Here is a 16,470-nt window from a genome sequence, read left to right as displayed (position 1 = left end):
AAATAGATTTAATGAGAAATAAAGAGTTAAAACACTTAAATGTTTTTTAAAAATCTGCATTTTGTAAACAACAGTGAGAGACAGAAAAGTCAATCCATGATAGGAGGGAAAAAAAAAAAAGGCAAAATTTGCAAATGTTCTTGTATAGATTTTAACATTTAGGTAAGAGTTAAGGAATTATGATTATGATTATTGAAATAGAATAATACGTGCATCTCTTTCTCAGCATATGAGCTATTCTGCACCCTGATTGTTCAAGTTTAGGGCAGAAGACAAGAAGAGGAAAATTAGTAGGGAACCTAGAGAGAGAAGGGGCTTCAGAAGGAGCCCTTAACCCACTCCTCTGGCATCGGGCAAGCACATGACCTCTGTGAGTTCCGGATTTCTCCGCTGTCAAATGCGGGAGATTTTCCTGTTGGGCTAAATCTTCGAGACGGACTAAAGTGAGCAACATAATGACTGTGACAGGCGGCGGGCGCTGGAGCGAGGGGCGCGCAGGGCAGGGCGGCGGGCTCAGGGCTGTGTCGCCCACCTGCGGGACGCGGGCGGTGACGCTGGAGGTGACGCTGGAGGCGTCTCTGGCTTTGGCTCCTGCTGCTTCTCGGGCGCCAGAGCGGCCTCTACGGCTCGGCAGCGGCTGTTCAGTCTCTGTCCCGGTGCTGCTGTGGGGCGGCCTCCTCACCCAGGACATCGGGGACCGCCCGAGCCAGCTCAGAGCCAGCCGTGGCCGGCAGGGCCGCCAGCGCCTGCAGCCGGAGCCTTCTGAAGGGCTCAGAGAGCGCGGACTGTTCGCTTCTCCAAGGAACCGCCTCCAGCCCGCAGTCGGTGCACCCTGGCGGCCGTGCAGGCTACAGCGAATGCCTCCCGCGGGGCGGGCGCCGGTGTCCCTTCGATTGCGTCCTCAGAGTCGATGGTGCTGTGATCGAAGGTTTCTAGGACAATGTGGGCACCGAGACCTCCTTCTGAGGTTACGCTGTGAACACGATGGAGAACTCCCTCATCACCCACAGCACCTGGGCTTCACTTGCGCGCCACAAGGACCGTACCTGCCCTGTACCTTTACCCCTGCAGACATCCGCAATGATGCGATGCTGAGATGGGCGTGCCTGTCCCAGGAGGCCTCAACAAAGGGGTCAAGTTTCAGACTTATTTTGGACCAGACGCCCCTGCAGGTAAATTGAAGCGACTACATCCAGGCTTCATCCACTACCTGATAGAGGTTTTTTAAGTCAAGATTGCTTAACACAGATGCTAGAGACATATACAAGCCTAGAACTGGAGCCCTCACGCTGCTGACGGCTTTGCCTTCCTGTGATCGAGTTAGTACCTAGGGCTTTGTCGCAAGAACTACTGGAAGTTTTCTGACCACTATTTTGACTGAAGAAAGAAGCCATTGATATTTTATGGAAACCACGATCTACATCTTGAGGCCACTCTGTGCAGGGACTGGCACAAAGCTGGCATCATTCAGCTGCACCAGCAACAATTCCAAAGTTGCCAAGCTCTTTGTTTCTCCTTGCAAAGCTGTGGTTTTCACCCTTTTATTGGCCCAAATCTTTTCTTGTCTTTTCAACCTATGTCAGGCTCTCCAGCTCCCCGTTGCTCTCCCATTCTTCCCAAGAGGGTGTATTAAGGATGGGTTCACAACTCTTAATGATGCCTGTTCAATGTGGGACACCAGTCTTGTGCTTGACTATTCCAAGAGAACTACCCTCTGATTACTACATACACATTCCAACCTTGGCCAAGGAAAAATGGACTGCTTTGATGGATTTGCTCTAAAATTAAAGATAACACTCCCCAAAAGATAAGAAGACAAACTGTAAGGGGCAGACATACCTCAGAGTTGAACATCTTGAAGCCAGAAGGTGGCATCGTGCTACTGTAGGAATGTGAACGGGGCCATTATCACTTAACAAAGACTAAGCAGCAGTGCAGGCAAATGCACACTGCCGCTCCAAAATCCCCCCACTAACTATGTCGGGATTTCACAGAAAATGCTGAAGCCGTTCTTCAGAACTCGAGGATGAGTCTTAATAATCTTTCCGTAAGATGTCAAGTCTCCAAGAACATGATCAACTTGCTTCTGCCCCAGGGGGAAGGGAGACATCCTTACCAGATAAAGTTGGAACACAAAAAGAAGCAGAAAAGAAAAGGCAGAATGTAATTTGAAATTAAATACTTGCATAAATGAAACATAATCATTAGTCTTTTTTTTTTTTCCATTAAGGAAGTAGAGAAAGCATATAAAATGAAGGGTGTTTAGTTTGAAGATCTTAGAATTTAAGAACTATGGGAGATTTCTAAGACTGCGTGTCACTAAAGTAGATTCTATTACAGATTTCTTACCACCTTGTTACAAAAAAGATGACATTACTGGGTAATGAATCCTAAGTCAAATCATTATTTCAATTAATGTGACCTGAGTTAGCTAATAATCAGTTGAATGATTTTAGACAGATTACAGCTGCAATTTCCTGGCTTCCTCTGGGACTTTGTTGCTTCCCAGACTGGTTTAGAGAGGTCTTACCCAACATATTATCATCATAGAGCCCATGTAATCAAGACTTGTGATTTAATGTCTCAGTGACTAGTAGCTTTGTACAGTCTCATGAGCTACATCAGGTACTATAAGATGCGTCTCCAAAGGTTAGCTGACACGAGACCTTCCACGGTAGTGTTTGCCTTTGCCAGTTCACCAAGGATCAGGATTTGGCTTTCAGTTCTGTAGTTTTGGAAGAGAGATTTTTATCAGTGCACTTAACACAAGAAATGAACTCAGTAACCGGAATCTAGAGACTAATATAAATTAAACTGCTACTATAATACATTTACAGACAAACCTGATAAAAAAAATATTGTGACACTGTTGTAAAAGATGTTATATACAAGGGAGGCATTACAACAGCCTTTGAATGTAAATAGAGTACTCAGGACAGATTGAGCCTAGTAGTAGAAGCTCAATTCTTGGAAATAAGGAAGTTATGGATCTAACTGTTTTCCTAATCTTGAAAAGCCCACTGATTTTCCTGTCCCTTTGCTATATAATCTGTAAAATCAGGCTGTGGAAATCACCAAAGGTGAAGTTGTCTGTAAGTATACAGTGCTAAGAAAATTAGCCACAGGAGATTGCTTTGATCAAAGAAGTTCCAGTATCTTGAAAAGCTAGTTGGTAAAATTATTCTTAGGCTTTTCAAGTTGGCATGTGAACTTCCAAGAAGGAAAAAAAAAAAGGTCTCATTTTTAGGCAAGGAAGACTGGGGGATGGAGAGGATTTTCTTCCTGTCTCCCCAAGGATGACACTTAGTTGGGACAAGGAACAGCAGACTTGAATTACTTCTTTAGAGCAGACTGGGCAGCCCCACTTGCTAAACCTAGGTACGATGTCCAAATGCAGTGACTTTTTTTCCCACACTATTATACTGAGAGGTGATACATAGGACACTAATTATAACATTATTGACTTCAGACACACGTGCACACACATACACGCACACACCTCCTTACATATTCATGTAAGTACACTTAGTAGCCCAGCACACTTAGTAGCTACCAGTTTTTATCACTGGGATGGCAGATGGGACATTATCCCATCAGCTCTATGCATACTAAACCCCATCATGCATTCATGACCCACTGGCTCCATTTGTTGCCCAGATATCTCCAGTTTGCTTTTTACTGAGTTTTCTTCTCTCATTTAGTGTGACACTCACCAGTCTCTATGCTTTCTTCTTCATGGTCTTGTTTTCTGTCACCATTTTATGTACTAATGAACACTTTTGGTTAATAAGAACATGTGGTAACATTGGAAGTTACACAAAAGTGCTAATTTCACAAAAAAAGAATTACATTAAAAGTAGAAGTTTTGCTATTATATATATATTGCATATATATGTGTGTGTTTTATGGTGGTTGAAGGCAAGTCAGTGCAAATGAGGAACGGTTTTAGGAAACAGGAGATCAAAACAGGTCTTCAGATAAAGGCTGGGAAAGTCCTTTGAACAGAGGGCATCTAATCAGAAGGAATACACAATAAAATAAACAGACACTAGAAGAGACAATGTCCAGAGACATGACATGATTCCAAGCATATGCTGCCCAGAATGTGTTTTCATCAGGCCTGTGCCTTGACCTTAGAGCACAGATTCAGATTATAATCACATTTCCAGGAGTACATTTCTGTTCCATCCCTGCATTTACAGTAGTTACTTGCAGAATACAAAGGTGAGAATGGATTTGGAATAGGATTGATCTGGGTTTGAGTACTGGCACCAAAAAGTAATAACTATGTGACCATGGGCAAGTTATTTAATCCCTTATAGTCGATATGTGATGCTGCCCTCAGACCCTCCTGTTCGTGGACGTAGTGCCCATTCTCCCAGTAGATGAGAATGTTGGTGACAGGCAACTTGGAGCCTCTCTCTGTGAATTGCCCTCAGGTGAAGGGAGATACTTTATCCAGGGTTACTTTTCCTCTCTGGAGGCATCCTGTCTGCAATGATTGGTTGACAGAGGAGTACAAAGCCTTTCCCCTTTGCCTTGATTTGGGAAAACCTGAAGGGCCATTCCTTCATCCATAGCTCCTTATGAGACTATGTGAGGTCTTTGTTGAGACCGTGTCACTGTTCAACAGTGCAGCTAAGCAACAAAAGGTGTGCTGTTATCTCTTCTGCAGCAAACCGGAGAGAGACATTCCTCCACAGGATTTTCTTCCTGACGTTACCTTTCTTTTTTTCTCCCTTTCACCACTGAGCTTTGCAAACAGCTATTTAGTGGCTGCCACAGTTTTTTCTTAGCCTGCTGCAGATTGTTGCTTTTATTTCCCCATCAACACCCTGGTTCCTTCATGTAGAATAAGGTCTAAAATTAAGGCCCAGAATTATGTGTTTCTTGACATCTGGGGCAAATTAGGAAGGCCTCGAATGACCTAACTGCAAACTCCTCTCCCCTATCTGCTCCTAGGAATAAGATCTCCTAGCCAAAGCTTCCTCCTTTGCTTGGGGACAAGGCAAATCCTGTTTTTCTCTGAGTAGCAGGCTCAGTTCCCTGCCAGCCTGCATTCAAACAAGCCAATCACTTTCACGTGGGAGCCAGGAGTCACCCCACCTTCTTGATACTACAAAGCCTGATTCCTAGTGCCCTGGTTGTCTACTTTGCTCCTGATTGCAACCTTGTGTGGTTCTGCATGGACTATGGGGTCCTTCTGTCCCAGGCTGGGAGTATATGTGACTTATAAACTGCTGTCAATCTCATCTGTCCAGCGTCAGTTGTCATCTGGTCATTTGTTCCCATAACTCAGGACAAGAATCCATTCTTCCCTCATCAATGGGATGAAAAGGAGGAGATTAAAACACTCTACTAAAGGAGAAGGGCCCTCTTCAGTGGCCCAATTTACCATCGTATACCTCCACCCCTGAGATAAGAATTGCAAACAAGGCTGCGATCAGTTCCAGGCTGTCTGTATCTGCAATAACATAGGTGTGTCAGCATTGGCATCTACCCTGGGTTCCTCCTGCAGTTCTTCTGTCACTCAGTCCCCTAAACTCTCTCTCTACCATGCCCCTAGATATCCACATACTATAAATTTTGAACACCTATGTCTTCTTAGGGAAACTGAGATGAGTTCTGTGTCTTAGTCAAAATACACAGTACAAGGAATTTGTTCTCTCAGTCATCGCAATACCACCCCCTCAGCTGTCAAGTTTAACTTTTATCTAAGAATTTATTCTTTCTGTATCTCTCACTCATGCACATTTCACTTACCCCCTTTACCTGCATCACTTTCAAATCTCTCTCTCTCTAGTTTGGCATCACTGCCAAAGGCCATTTTCATATTTCTAGCTGCCAAATGTTCAGATGGCTGCCTTGACATCAACTTCAGTTCTACATTTTAAATGAATTTATGTTTTATTCAATACCAGTTTTCTTCTATGGCTTACTTACTCCTTACTAATAGTCCATTTTCTCTACCTGTGTTTCCCAGCCTCCCTTCCAGATGGGGTGGAGCCATGTGACTAGTCTGGCCAATGGACTGTGAGCAGAAGTGGTAAGTGTGACTTCTGAAGCAAGCAATTAACAGCCAATATCTTTCCTCCATTTCTCTTTTCTCGACAGTCATAGCTATAAGTGAAGGAGAGTAGCTGTCCTACATTATATTTTACGTGAGTGTGAACTAATACTTTAAGCTACTGAAATTTCCAGATTTATTTGTTACCAAGGTTTATAGTGTCTACTCTGACTCATAAGACTTCCTAGCTAGGAACGGTGTCATCCTGGCGTAGTCAAGCACGACCCAAAGAAGGTAGCCACTGTTCTGCCAGAGCACATTATTTTCATGCAAAGATGTGAGGATAATGTGCCTTATGTGATATTTTTAGGTAAAGCCACAAATCCAGATTTTCATGTGAAGCCTCCCAATTTAAAAATATTGGTCCCATTTTTTGAAACACTCTTTGAGCCATACAGAATGTCTGTGGGCCACATTCTGCTCCTGGGATGCTTGTCTGCAGTTCATGAACTGGGTGATCTATAAGTCTTTCTCAGCTCTGATTTGCTATGATTCTACAGTCTGAGGAAACACCACTGCATTTATTGGTCAAATGGGCAGATGTCTATAGATTGGTCTAGAAAATTACTATAAAAGGACCAATCTCATTTTATCATAATCCTGCCATTAAAAACAATAACAAAAATGAAAATAACATTCCATACAATGGTTTCTTATTTTGCATCTCCGCATGCTTCAAGTCTTCTTTTTGCTATTTAGAACTTCCTGGTCTATAGAACCTTGTACTACTCACTCTAGGTAACTTTGTTTTCACATAAAGGTGCTGTGCTCATTTGTTGTTTGCATGTCTTTGCTTCCATGCAATCATCTTCGATGCTCCCTTTGCATAGCCAAATCATATCAATCCTTAAGGGCCACTCAACACATTCAAAGAAACCTTCCTTGATCGCTGCAGTCATCACTGACCATTTTTATTTTGAGCCCTTGAAGCATTTATAGCTCAGAACACATAAGCTGCCTTTAAATACACTATCATGTATTAATAGTACTATTCCAAGTATACTAGCATTCTCTCCCATACCAGAATGGTAGCTTTGTTGTATCTTGACTCATACCACTTTCATATTTCTCAAAATGCTCAGCAGTATTCTTCACCATTATGTGGCAGATTTCCTCATCTCACCTAGACTACTCTTGTCTAAGATTCTGTACCACTTTAATACTCTTCCACCATAAATGTAGTACACTTTAGCATGGGTAGGTGAGCTCATAACATGAAAGCAACCCAGGTGGTGTGGGTGAAAGGCAGAAGGAGTAGGAGAGAGAAAAAGAGAGTAGCAAGCAAACGATGGAGGTCAGAAGGGCAGGACAGGGCTGAGAGCTGGGAGGTTTGTCGGTCAAGCAGCTTTTGTTTTTTTTTAACTTTAGTTTTTTATTTTATTTTATTTTTTCAGACCGCTGGACAAGGCATCTACAGTCTAGCACATCTTCTTAATAAAATGAAATACTACTTTATTAACTAAATGAAAGTCTGCTTACTTATATATAAAAAGGTAAAGAAAAAAGATCATGATTATCTAACAGGGAATTTGAATCCCCAAATAAATTATCTCAAAAAAAAATCAAATTTATTTTTCCAAATACATTTTTACTAGTAAAAATTAAAGGAAAAAGAAACCACATTAAAAAAAATCTATAGGCTTGTACAGCAAGTTAAGACCACTATTTTTACATACAAATAAAATCCTTCAATATTTTACACAAATTTAAGTTTTCAAAGTAGGTCAAATATTTACTAAAATACCATTTATTAAGTTGACGTTAAACTGGACTGCCTATGCTTGTACTACAGATAGTACAAGCATATCACTGACGCTGGATATGCACATATATCTATTACAGACACATGAATTGGCTAATGCTGCTGTGCATCCTACTTCTGTTTTAACCTGTAAAAATCCTTTAACCTCTCTTAAATTGCATTGCAAAGAAACAGCAAAAGGAAGTACTTGGAGTATTGTAAGCATTTGCTCAGGCATTCAAAAAATGCAAAAATTATATATGCTTTTTGGGATGTAATGGTTATTGCATATGCAAAAACTCAGACTTTCTTATGAAACACCTGCATAAAGAGAGAATATTCAACACACTTATATTAAGAGCACATAGTGAATGTATTTACAGAACAGAACTCTGGCTTCTATAGGTCTATTCTTATTGTTTTAGTCTAAGGTTTTACATGGTTTTGGCTACTTAAAAGATGAAGATTCAATAAAATAATGTTACATTAAGTTTTTCTCTTCTAATAATCATTAAAAAGAAATATAGTGGAACGGTAGAGGCCTATATGTACTCATACTTTTAAGGCCCATTTGAGTTTTGTTGTGAGATGATATTTTAATTAACACTATGCTAAAAATAAAATTGATTGCGTTATGATTTTATCCACATGATTCAAGTATCTTATTGCTGAAATATTGTAAAATGAATCCAATAAGCATTTTCCATTTCCAATTGCCTGAGGGATGAATCCAACTGCTTTTATCAATTATGACTAAACTGGGCGGAGAACAGCTGTGTTAACATCCTCTGAACCAAAGACAGTCATCTAAAAATCTAACACTGACACTTCCCATCCTAGATAAAAGAATGAACATCCAAATAAAGAGAATCACACATTTAATCAAGTAACCAATCAACAACCACTTCTTTGTTATTCTAGCTAATAGTTACTCAAAGCTTGAAATTCCTAGAATCACAGTTTTAATGTTAAACATGTCAGCTCTATCTATTGGCCAAGTTATTCCTGAGTAACTGTGGGCAACTGATTAGTCATTTTTTTTTTTCAATTTACAAAAATAGCACTGTTTGTACTAATGTACATTGCTTGATCCTCTGCACAGAGTCATGTTCATTCTCTTGGTGTGTCTGCACACGCTTTTATACTGTCCCTTCTGTTTAGTTTTCTCTCAGTTTCAACTCTAAATGTTAATGGTTGCCCATGGAATCTAGAGGGTTAAAAATCTTGATTCTCATTTGATTTTTTAGACAGGGCTCTTTAGCTAAAAAACTTACGGGACAAAAGTCCTTAGGGAGCAAGAGCCCGTAGCTAGTGGGGCAAAAGCCCATCTAATCAATTCTCAGCAAGTATATGTTGATTCTCAGTTGATTTTTATATAGGGTGGAGGGTATGCCTGGGGAGTGGGGAAAGGCCCAGATCAAGTGGTCATTTCATAATAAATAGGTCAGGTTGCTGAGCTCACAGCTTCCAAGTCCACATCCTGTATTCACCCAGCAATTATTTTATTTTTCTTATTTCATCTATTTTCTGAGTACTCCAGTTGGTTTCAAGAAAATACATTTTTTTTCTGGTTAAATTACATACAACTTCTGAGGAGCAATATTTAGGAAAGTTGAGTCTGGGGAATTAACACTGAAATTATTTTTCTAAGCTTTAACAACATTATGACTCAGGCATAAAGTAATGATTTTAAGTGCTCTGAATGTTTTATGAGGAGAAAATGAGTTCAGCATTGAAGGAAGAGAGCAAACATTGCCTTTCTGTGTCGCATTGTTCACGGCTCACGCATTGCCTGGAGTGATGACCTGCAAATTTGGAGGTTAAGGAGAAAAGTGCATGACATGATGTAGAAAATGGAGATGGCCACTGATCTGTCTTAAGGGGCTTAGCCCAGGGGACGTGTGAGCTGCATGCACTCCAGTGTTGTCTGCACATGAAGAGGTAAATTTGTGTCATTGCCTTCACAGGGCTGGACCCAGATACAGACTTGGTTTTCTCTGGCTACATTACTGCCTGAATTTTGGGGACTGCCTACTCCTGGAAGGGGATGCAAACATAGAACAGACAGCAAGCCATGTCTTTCCTGGGACTAGGCATTCTCCACGCATTTGTGGAGCTGCCCTGGTAGACTCTGTAACCTCCTGGTCTGTGATTTCCTCCCATCTGGGTCTCTGGGCCTGCCTGCTCCCTTCTGTCGTAGTGGACTCCCTCATCCTGGCTCACTGTCTTCCTAAACTTCAGATCGGCCAGGCCCTTTCTGCTCCAGGTCCTCTTATTCCCTGGCTTATTCTGAACAAATCTCTGTGCAAATCATCACCACATCCTTTTTTCTTCAGTCATCACAGGATTGTGGGAAAGTTTAGCTAAATGAACATTTTAACCTTTATTGAATGTTTACTGCCTGTCAGACACTGTTCTAAAATGCTTTACGCATATGAACTCATTTAATTCATGTGGGGACCATATGATGTCAGTATTATCATCCCCATCAAGTAACTTGCCTAAGATCACACAGATATTAGGAGGCAGAGATGAGATTCCAATTCAGGTAGTTTGGTTCCCAAAGGATGAACTCTTAACCATCCTACTATAAGGAGTCTCTAAATAAACAACTGGGTGGTAAAATGGGAAAGCCAGAGCAGCAGATTGAATCATTCAATATTTACTGTATTTGCATTATGTGCCAGGCTCTTTAGTGCATGCAATGACAGATCTTAAGTTATATCAGGTAACAATTTTACATTCTCCTACTTCATGATTTAGAGAACTATAAATAAAGGGGAATGTGATCAACACTTGATGAAAAATGCAGGTCGATTTTCTAAGAAAGCACATGGAAAAGATTTAGCAGTCCCAGTACAGAGGATCAGGGAATACTTCATGTTTGAGCCAGAGTTTGATCTGGATCCAAGCAGATTATCTGGGTGTTGGAAAAGAAGGAAGGGAGAAGCAGTTCCTGGAAAGGAAATAACAAAAGGAAAGTCCCAAGAGCACAGTGAATACAGGGGGCAGTAAATAAATTTGCATAAGATCTAGAACAAGAGCAGAACATAGATCTGAGAGATTAAGGCCAGAATTAAGAAGAGCTTATTTGCTGGGCTAAGGAGTTTACATACAGGTTGAAAGGTGACATATGTCAGAGGAGAGTGCTTCAGAGGATTGACTGGGCAGCAGAGTACATTATAAACTGGAGATGGGAGAAACCAAACAAGAGGTCGATAACAGTCTTTTAATATAAGTATTATTAGGCAATGGTCAAGGGACGGATGAGTTTGAGAGCCATTTTAGAAGGAATTACAAAAGTCCTAGAGGGGGGTTGGATATGAGAGGTGAGTAAGAGTGGGTTGTTGAAGGCAGTGAGAGTCAACATGCCCAGACCCTCTCACCCCTCTCAGCTTTTACTTTCAGCTGGTTTCTTAGCACACTTCCCCCCGCAAGCGTGAAATGCAAGTCCTCCACCTTCTCTACTCTGCCTTCTGTGATCCCTGACAGAGGGAGAATGAAGCCGTGCTTGACTCTGAGATGGCATTGATCAAATCCTGCTTGGTATGAAATTGGTGCTAACAAGAGCTTACACTGCTTGTGAAAAATTTGCAACGCTCCCTTTAGAAATTGCATTAGCTATTATAACCACTGCTCTTAAAAAAGTCAGGGGAACTCCCAAGGTAGTCTAGATAGCCACAGCGCAAACCAAAAACAGTGTGTCAAGTAATTACTCACAGACGGTTAATTTTGCTCTAGGATCTCAGAAAGGGGAAATAAAAAACAAAGTACTGTGTTGAGAAGTGCTTCTAGAACAGGTGTGCACTATGTAATAGCAATGTTGTCCATGGGTGTAGGAGAGAGAGAGTGATGGAAATGTGCCATGTACAAGCCAGTCCAACTTAGGTCCAGTTCTGTGAGATGCTGGGGTGAAATAGGTATAGGTCTGGGCAATACCCCTCGATACTGTTGGGGGGAATTATTTGGGAGTCTGGCCTTTTTTTTTTTTTTTTCTGTGAGAACCTTTCAATGGAAATGTCAATAGCCCTTATAAAATATACGGAGATTCTCTCGCTTGTGGTCTTAGGAAACAAGCAGATAATGTGTTGGACCTGATTTTGGCAAATTATTTTACCTCCTCTCTTTAGAGGAAAGAGTAGAACTTGGCTTGAAGCATGGGGACCCCTAGGTGACTGAGATTTCATACTTTTTCAGTAATTGCTGCCTAACTGGCTTGAAAAATTCAACTGCCCCTGAAATTCCTATTTCCCTTCCCTTGGTTCCAGAAGAGTGACAGAATTTGTAGAGACTGGATGAACCTCCTATTTCACCTTCTTTGAAAACAATGTCTAGCATGTGCCTTTCTGGCACAGCCATGTGATCATGGATGGCAATTCGAAGGTCACAGAGTTGCTCCCAAGGCAGGTCTGGACTGAGTTTGATGTTGAATGACCTCACATTCAATCCATTGCCTCATTCACAATAGCAAGTTGAAATACCCAAATGCTGCTTCTTTTATGTCACTCTGTCACCTGCAATTTGTTTGGAATGCTGAGAGTTTCATGCTTACCCAACTGTCCCCCCTTTCATTCAGATGAAAGACAAAGTGTTAAATAATATACAAAGTTTAGTCTCCATGGGAACCAATTAAACTTCATAGAAGAGGCTGACATGACTGCCTCAAACCCAAAGTCTTATTTAATTTGCTCTCACCAAGCCTAAGAGCTCCCCACTTTTTTTCTTTAGAGGTCGTTGAAGTTAAGCTATTGTTGTTGGTTAGGTTAAGCTGTTGTCTCTAAATTTGGCTAGCCTGATTCAGGTAATAGCCAGCATTGTGTTTATCTTGATTTTCACAGCTGATGCCTAATCTTGTGAGCAGATGCCAGCCACTATAGAGGAAGGGGCATAGACAAAATCCTGTCAATGATAGAGCAGGATCCTTCACTCAAGGGCTGGAATCAAGGTTCTATGAGCTACGGAATCATTCAAAAATAGTGTGGATAAGAGATGGTCATAGAGGGCCGAGCCCGTGGCGCACTCGGGAGAGTGCGGCGCTGGGAGTGCAGCTACAGTCCCGCTGCGGGTTCGGATCCTATATGAGAATGACCGGTGCACTCACTGGCTGAGTGCTGGTCACGAAAAAGACAAAAAAAGACACACACACACAAAAAAGAGATGGTCATAGAGACCAGTGCAGAAAGGTTGCCATATCTGGAGTGTTAGACGTGATTAGCCCTGGGCCCTCCTCAGCAAACTCAGAAATCTCTCCTCCTCACCTGAGCTTCCTTGAAAGCATCTTGTTTCCAATATGTATGAGCTTTACCTTTGGCTCTCTGTGCACAGTGTGAATATTCAACTCAGTCAATTGGGAATTTGGAAGAATTTCCATGTGTGACTGCTTGAAATATTTTCTTATGGGTCAATAAGATGGAAATGTAACTCTTTAGGGGGTCTAAATCCACAGCAACTCAGAGAAGCCACTTTTCATGATTTATCCAAGGCTGCCACAGGCTCTAAAGATAAGTAGCCCGAAGCCTATGATGACTGCATAATAAATTCAGTTGAGGGTAATATAAGAGACCATACATCAAAAAGCAAACCCCTTATCCTACCACAAAATCTTTTCTACAAAATGAATCCCTAGAAAGAGGTTGCACTGGTTACTTTTGTTGTCTTGGGATTGAGGTTTATTCACCAGTAATTGCACTCAGGAGAGGTTTCTTCGCTTCTACTTGAAAAGCAGAGTTTGTGAAGGAAATCCTCTGAGCTGACCTGCAGTAACTCCCAAGTGGCTAATATAATGGAGCACGGTCCCTTAAGCCCTCTGGTCCCTTAATAAATACTCTTAGAAGGATTCCTCCTGCTGTGCTCTGTCCTACCCCAGTGTGAACTTCACACAGTTCTACATACAGGCTGGCACTTTGCTCCTTCCTCGGCTTTTCTCTAAACATATTTCTCCATCAATATATACTATTCCAATTCCATTCTTTTAAGGTGAGGCACTCCCAGTGAACTATTTATACGTAGGATTCTTTTAAAAAATATTATTAGTTTTTATACTGGTTTTCTATTGCTGCTGTAACACATTACCACAAAATTCAGTGCTTTGCAGAGTTAGCCAAATTGCAAAGTCAGCGGGAACAGACCCACAAAACTGCCCTCACTTAAGTCACCAGCCACAAGTTCAGAAGTTCCCAGGAACACGCTTACTTCAGAGCAGTTGGCTGCAAATTTGGGGGTCCCCACAACCATTCAAGTTTGATAATTCTTGAGAATGACTCACACACCTTACTGAAAGCTATTATACTTGAGATGTATTACAGTGGAAGGATACAGTTTAGCATTAGCCAAGAAAAGGAACACATGGGGCAGAGTCAGAGAGGGGTCCAAACACAGAGCTTCTGGTCATCCTCTTCCAGTGGAGTCATGAATGATGTTACATTCTCCAGGCTACTACGTGTGACAATATGCACAAAGTATCATCAACAAGGACAGATTACCCAAGCCTTTGGTATCCAGAATTTTTACTGGGGTTCAATTACATGCTGCCCATGTGGCTGACCTTTAGTCTCTAGCCTTTCTCCTGTTCCTCCAGATGTCAAAACTGATACACCATTTTCCAAAGCCCTTGTTATAAATTACACTGTTAGATAGCAATCAAAGCCTTTAGGAAAACAAAGACATTCTTATGAGGCAGGACATTTGAGGAGCAGAGACCATCACCTAATAACCAAGGACAAAGATGAGACTTCTCTTTGGGTGAGGCAAAATTCCTTACAACATACAGCTTAAACAACACAAATGTTATTATTTTGTAGTTCCCTAGGTCAGAAGTCTGACAAGGGTCTCACTGGGCTAAAATCAAGGTATTAGCAGGACTGTGTTCCTTTCTGGAAGCTCCAGTAGATGATTTGTTTCCTGTTCATTCTGGTTGTTAGCAAAAATTAATTCCTTGTGGTTATGGGACCGAGATCCCTGTTTTCTTGCTGGCTGGTAGCTAAGGACTATTCCTGGCTTGTAGAGGCTACCTGCCTATGGCCCTTTCCCTCCATGTTCAAAGCCAGCAACGGCAGGTTGAGCCCACCAATGCTTTGAATCTCTCCTCCGTCTGTCTCATCTTTCTGACCCAGCCTGGAAAAGTTCTTTGATATTAAGGTCTATGAAATTAGATTGGTCCTATCCGGATAATTCAAGATAATCTTCCCATCTCAAGGTCCTTAATTTAATTATATCTGCAGAGTCAATCCTTTTTGCCATGTAAGGTAACATATTCACAAATTCTGGAGATTAGGGCATGGATGTCTTTGTGGACCAATATTCTGCCTACCACAGATGTCAAACATGAATTTTAAAATGAGCCTTAATTCAAATGAAATCACGATGTTAGGACTTCTAAGCCTTAAAAGGGCCAGAGTGGGAAATAATAGCAGGCAAGAGTGTTTTCATTGCCCATCAAGTCTCATGTGTAGGAAGTTTTCTATTCCAAAATAGGAAAAGCTGGTCAGAATGGTTTTGTGTTTATTCTCTTGATCTAACTTTCATGTATATTTGATTTCATAATTGTCAACAATTATTAAGAAATGGCAGTATGCTAAGCATATTTGCTTGATTGTCCCACTAAATCACTAACACTAGGAAAAATATATTCAGATCTTCATTACATAGATCAGGAAACTAGATTGTAGAAGTAAGTAGTTCATTACCTGAGGTCACACAGTAAGTAAGTGATATCTCAGGGATTTCAACATTGCTTTCTCTGAGTCTAAGATGCTTCAAGCTGCAAAATGCCATCTCTTCAATTTCAGATCTACATTTCATATCTCTATCTCCAATTTAATATCTACTGTGTTGACCTCTCCATCTCTTTTTATGTGTAAAATTTTACTTTTCTCTTCCAATTACTGGGTACCTAGAAGCAGAAAACATGCATCTTGTCTATCTGTTGAGAAAATAAGTGCATTTTAGATGCTATATCCTGATTTTATAAAATATCTGATAATATCTTATTAGATCAATAAAATTACACAGTTAAGTCATTTTAAATAGAATTTAACAAACACAAAACTTATTCTATTAAATGTATATTAACTAAATCTTAATATACAAGGGTTCTTCAAAAAGCTCATGGAAAATGTGTATTATGAAAAAACTATGCATGAATTAAAACTTTTTTTTTGTTATAACTTGTTATAACATGTCTGAACAGGATCTAGTTTGAGGCACTAAGAAGGATAAGACATCAATTTGAAAAGAGCCCCTATCAGAGCAACATGAATTCTGCTAAAATTGAAAGCAACAACAAACATCAAATTTATGAAGTTTGGATGGAAGAATGGTGAAGTCATTGATGCTTTACAAAAAGTTCATGTGACAATGCCCCAAAGATACCAACAGTTTACAAATGTATAACTCATTTTAAGAAGGGATAAGATGACATTAACATAAAGCCCACAGCCATGACTCATTCACATCGATTCGTGAGGAAAAAATTAATCTTCTTCATGCTCTAATTGAAGAGGATTGATAGCAGCAGAAACAACAACCAACACCATAGACATCTCAATTAGTTCAACTTACACAATTTTGACTGAAAAACTGAAGTTGAGCAAACTCTCCACTTGATGGGTGCCCAAACTGTTGTGACCAGATCAGCTACAGATGAGAGCAAAGCTTTCAATGG

At 40.8% G+C, this 16,470-nt stretch overlaps 1 pseudogene; it reads left to right on the top strand.

The window, feature by feature from the left end:
- Positions 1–455: 455 nt before the first annotated feature.
- On the top strand, positions 456–1,633 carry LOC134362577 (alpha-N-acetylgalactosaminide alpha-2,6-sialyltransferase 2-like; annotated as a pseudogene).
- The last annotated feature ends 14,837 nt before the right edge of the window (positions 1,634–16,470 follow it).

The sequence above is a fragment of the Cynocephalus volans genome, chromosome 14, assembly GCF_027409185.1.
Source record: "Cynocephalus volans isolate mCynVol1 chromosome 14, mCynVol1.pri, whole genome shotgun sequence".
In the NCBI taxonomy this organism is placed as follows: domain Eukaryota; kingdom Metazoa; phylum Chordata; class Mammalia; order Dermoptera; family Cynocephalidae; genus Cynocephalus; species Cynocephalus volans.
Note: the sequence above shows the minus strand (reverse complement) of the source record. Positions and strands in the feature narration are given on the sequence as shown.